The sequence below is a fragment of the Lipotes vexillifer genome, unplaced genomic scaffold, assembly GCF_000442215.2.
Source record: "Lipotes vexillifer unplaced genomic scaffold, Lipotes_vexillifer_v1.1 scaffold314, whole genome shotgun sequence".
NCBI lineage: Eukaryota > Metazoa > Chordata > Mammalia > Artiodactyla > Lipotidae > Lipotes > Lipotes vexillifer.
In genome coordinates, this window is record NW_006777107.1 from 1,431,218 (window position 1) to 1,436,380 (window position 5,163).

General features: G+C 37.7%; 1 pseudogene; it reads left to right on the forward strand.

Moving 5' to 3' along the window:
- Positions 1-3,813: 3,813 nt before the first annotated feature.
- LOC103069712 (mitochondrial carrier homolog 2 pseudogene) lies at positions 3,814-4,766 on the forward strand (annotated as a pseudogene).
- Positions 4,767-5,163: the final 397 nt, after the last annotated feature.

Below are 5,163 nucleotides of genomic sequence, written 5' to 3' on the forward strand. Positions count from 1 at the left end.
AAGCTAGTCAAAAGGTACAAACTTCCAGTTATAAGAGTAATAGAGATGTAATGTGTGAGTGATAAACATAATTAACACTGCTGTATGTTATATATGAAAATTGTTAAAAGAATAAATCTTGAGTTCTCATCACAAGGAAAAGACTTTTTTCCTATTTCTTTAATTTTATATATATAGTAAATGAATGTTCACTGAACTTATTGGGATAATCATTTCATGATGTATGTATCATCATGCTATATACCTTAAACTTATGTAGTGCTGTGTATCAATTATATCTCAATAAACTGGAAGAAAACATAATCCTGGTAAGATTTTGCTGGTGACATATAAGATCTATCTGGTCTTTCTTAATTATAACAAACCCTCAAATTCAAATTCCAAATATGTAGCTTTAGAACTTCTGCCAACATTTATATTTCATTGATAGCCTTATATTAAGGCTTCTATCCTTCTAATTAGCTCAAAATATTGATGGTGGAATAATATCTTTAGCCTTTAGCTTTTACTGTATCAGTTTACTATATAATTTTCTTGTCAAATCTTTGTTATTCAAGACCAAATCAATCTGACTGGTTATTCAGTATTATTGAAGTAAGTTTAATTCTTGGGAAAAGTTTTGAGTAGGAAATCTTGTGTGGAAAAGTACAATTCTTGTCTGTGTCCTAACTAAAATTGGTAAAAATATAGTTGTAAGTACTAAATCAGTACAGATGACTATGTCTGAATTCACAACAGCTAATTAAAAGCAAAAGATGCAGTGAACTGGTTCTTTCTTTGTCATCACATATCTAACACATATTTTAAAATTAAATTTTAGGGTGTATCAATTATTGCTACAATAATTCAGCACAAATAAAGTACTACAAAGCTCAGTGGTTCTAAAGAACAACCATTTATTTTCACAGATTCATGGGTTGGCTTGGCTGGGGCTCAGCTGGTCTAGGCTGGGGTGGCTGGGGCAGCTCTGCTTCCCACGGCAGACCTGTGCTGGCTCTGCTCCATGTGTCTCTCACCCTCCTTGGACCAGCAAGCTAGTTAGGGCAGGTTCTTCTCATGCTCCAAGGAGCAGCAGAGGCACAAGAGACAAGATAAGACTTGTCTTGCAAGACTTCTAGAAGCCTACACTTGGAGGTGACATACTGACACTTCTGTCCTGTTCTGTTGGCCAAGGTAAGTCATATGACTCAGCCCAAAGTCAAGGGACTGACAAGTAAATCCCACCAAGATGAGGCCAAGGTGAGGGTGTGAATGCAGCAAGATGTGAGAAGCCCAAATCTACATCACCTGTGTGTGGTCGTTAGTGATTGGCTTTCAATTTTTCAAGTTTTAATCTAATTTCTGTGATATACCCTTTGTTATCTTTTATTTCATTCTCAGAAAGCTTTACATATGTTTTAAAAATCTTTGTATTAAACAGTTGGTAACAACAATAACAAAATCTCTTAATCTTACATTAAATACAAATTTTCTATATGAGGATTCTCAAATACAATGCTTGACAGAGGGCCTCAGATCAAGGGGCCCAGCAGGTCACAAAATAAATTCTCTTGGCTTTAAACAGAATATGATTTTCAAAGCAGCTGACAATCTACCTTACTTTCAAAAATTAGGCCATCTTATTGTCATCGTCATTATTATTGTTCCGGATTTAGAACTCAATATGATGAAACTTCTGATTTTTCCTTGAAAATGCAGCGAAATTTTGTCTCTAAGAGTAGGTATTCAAAATTTACAGACTTCCTTTTTCTTTTATATGTAAATTTTTCCTTGAGTTTTTTCCCCATAAATTACATTAAAAACAAAATCATAATACAATCTGATTTGTCAGCGTACAAGTAAAACTAAATATTGGGAAAATGCTGAATGTAAGCAAACACAAATCACATTGAGTTCTTTCTTATTTGTGCTAAAATTCCAGGTTCAGTTCATCATTTCGTCATGATAGCAGTGCTCTACCTACCTTGACTATTTTAATAACTGGATAATAGCCCTACCAAAATAATTGTTCCAACATTTATTAAAGAGAGGAAGTCTTAGTCCAAACACTGATATAATCAAGGAATAATATGTTCAGAAAACGTGAAAAGAGAGGTAAAAATATCAATATTTGGCTCATTTTGTTTTTACCTAGGCAGATTTATATAAATAATAAAAATAATGCTAATTACAGTCCTAACTAATCCAAGATTGAAAATGTTTAATATGAGGCTCGGGCATAGCAATTTTTCAGAAAAATTGGTGTCAAGTGGTGAGCCAGATTGCTACACTACATCTAGTTGAGAGAAGTAGAATTTTAGATATGTGGACGATGACTACATTTCCTCCTATTCAAGTGAAACAAAATTCTGATCACCCTTTATAAATATGGCAACTCCATAAATCTTATTCAAAGTGTGACTAATTCTCAGAAAACCTAATAGGACAACAAAATGTAATATAATATATAATGTAATGAAATATATATATGAGATTAATGGCATTTTATAGTATACTAGTAGAGTGTTTGAACAGCCTACAAGTAAATCTAAATTTAGAGCATCACATATTTTATTTTAACAAATAATTAATTAAAAAATTCTATTTTAATGAAGTGATAAAGAATAAAAATGGTAGTAGTCCCTGAATACTACCATGAAATTATAAGGAGATATACACTGTAAAACTTTCATATTTTTCTTAAGTTAATGTAAATATTTGGGAGGAGTCCTTTACAAAAGCCCTTTGTTTTGTAACCAACCCATCTGGCTTTGTCAGAGCTCCATTATTTAACAAAGGAAACTCTCTTTCCTTTTGGCCCTTTCCCTAGTAAATAAACTATTTACCAGGAGTTGCTTTTACCTGGGGGAAATTTATGTCTACAACCACTCCCTTTGAGGCAACAATGCTTAATCATAAAATATTTCACTCTTCAAAAAGTATATATCAGTTCATATTGACCATTTATTAAGTGGTCTGGTCTTTATAGAGAACTTTACTTTCTTATAATTATATATTGAGTATATTGAAGGTTTTTTTTTTTTTAACCAATTCCAGGGAAAATTTTGGTCTGTAACATCAGCTTTTGTACATACTGGAGGAGGGGTTTAATTCGGCACTGCTGGCTTTGCTGTCAATCAGTTCAACTTACTTCAGAGGGAATGTGAATGTGTTTTAAACCTAGTATGGGGGATGATAGTTATGGGACAGACTGTAGAATCTTTTTTTTCTTTTTTCTTTTTTGATTGTGTTGGGTCTTCGTTACCGTGCACGGGCTTCTCATTGCGGTGGCTTCTCTTGCTGAGGAGCACGGGCTCTAGGCCCGGGGGCTTCAGTAGTTGTGGCTCTGGGGCATGTGGGATCTTCCCGGACGAGGGCTCGAACCAGCGTCCCCTGAATTGGCAGGCAGATTCTTAACCACTGCGCCACCAGGTAAGCCCTAGAATCTTTTCAGAGGGTCAAATAATCTCTCTTTCAGTTTCTTCTTTACTCTGTCTTTAGCTACTTCATCTTCACCTCTCTCCATGTCTTACTCAAGCTAATTACTAGGGCCTTGCTACCCAAAGGGACCTGCAGCCTCACCAGCAGCATCAGCTGGGAGCTTGTTATAAACCAGAATCTCAGGTCCAATCCCAGATTTATTGAATCAGAATCTGCATTTTAACAAGATCGCCAGGTTATTCGTATGCACATTAAACTTTGAAAAGCAGCATTCTAGGGGAAACTTGAAAATGCTTATTCTCTGAAGGTGTTAGGGAGGTGTTAGGCAGAAGCTGTGCAGGGAGTGAGTGTGCGCACACGAGGGTGGGCCAGTGAACCCTGTGGCCCTGGCACATGATCCCAGACCGGCTCCGTTGCTTGGTGGCTCAGTCTGTATGTCCCTCAGTGGGTGCCATCATGGCGGACGTGACCAGTCAGGTGCTCCTGGGCTCTCGTCTCACCATCCTGTCCCAGCCACTCTTGTATGTGACGGTGGGATATGAGCCTCTTCCTCCAACAGTTGGATGAAATATTTTGGGGTGGCAAGTATGTCAGCTTCCTGGTCTTTTTTGTTAGGCCCAGCACATTGCAAACATCCATGGAAAGTGTGGGTTGTTCACAGGCTTAACTCCAAGACTGTGTTCAGGGGTCCTTGGAACTGTGGTCCATGGAAAAGTTTTACAACATTACCAGTAGTGTGACAAGGTTGAGGAGTCATGATTTGGAAATGTACAGAAAGACGTTTCATCTCTGACCGAGTTATCAAGGAGACAACTGGAGAGATGATGGCTTCTTCTGCTGCTACTCTCATCACTCATCCCTTTCACGTGAGCACCCTGAGATCTGTGGTACAATTCATTGGCAGAGAATCCAAGTACCATGGACTTCGTGACTCCATAGTAACTATCTATCAGGAAGAGGACATACTAGGATTTTTGTGGGTGTTATACCTCGCCTCCTAGGTGACATCATTTCTTTGTGGCTCTGTAACTCAGTGGCCTACCTCATCAATGTCCTTGCACCAAACGGTGGGGTTTCCCCTATGAATGAAATGAGTTATTCCCTAGCTGTCACAGGATTTTTTTGCCAGGGTGCTGACCTATCCCTTTGTGCTTGTCTCTAATCTTATGGCTGTCAACAGCTGTGGGCTTGCTGATGGATGCCCTCCTTACTCCCCAATATATACTTCTTGGATAGATGGCTGGTGCCTGCTACAAAAAGAGGGAAATATGAGCCGAGGAAATAGCTTGTTTTTCCAGAAGGTCCCCTTTAGGAAGACTTATTGTGACCTGAGAATGTCAATTTGAAGATGTGGGACAGGGACAGTGACATTTCTGTAGTCCCATATACCCAGAATTATGGGAGAGAGTGTTAGTTTCTATACAGTGTGAAATGCTTTTTATTAAATAATCATTCAGTCTTGGGAAAATGGAAAAAAAAGGCAAAAGTTATGTCAGCAAATAAAATAAAAAACAAAACAAAACAAAAAACCCTCATATATAAGAACCACGGATGAAGAAAAACCTCCACAAATACATGCATAACAGAGCTTGTACATCATCATAGGAAGAGCAGTAGTAAGGCAGCCTGGATGACTTACAGGGAATCCCAACTCTGAAAAGGAAGTAACATACTATTAAAGAAATATTTGAAGGAAATTGAAGGAAGCATCATTTAAGGGGAAACACGACAGGCTAAGTTGTC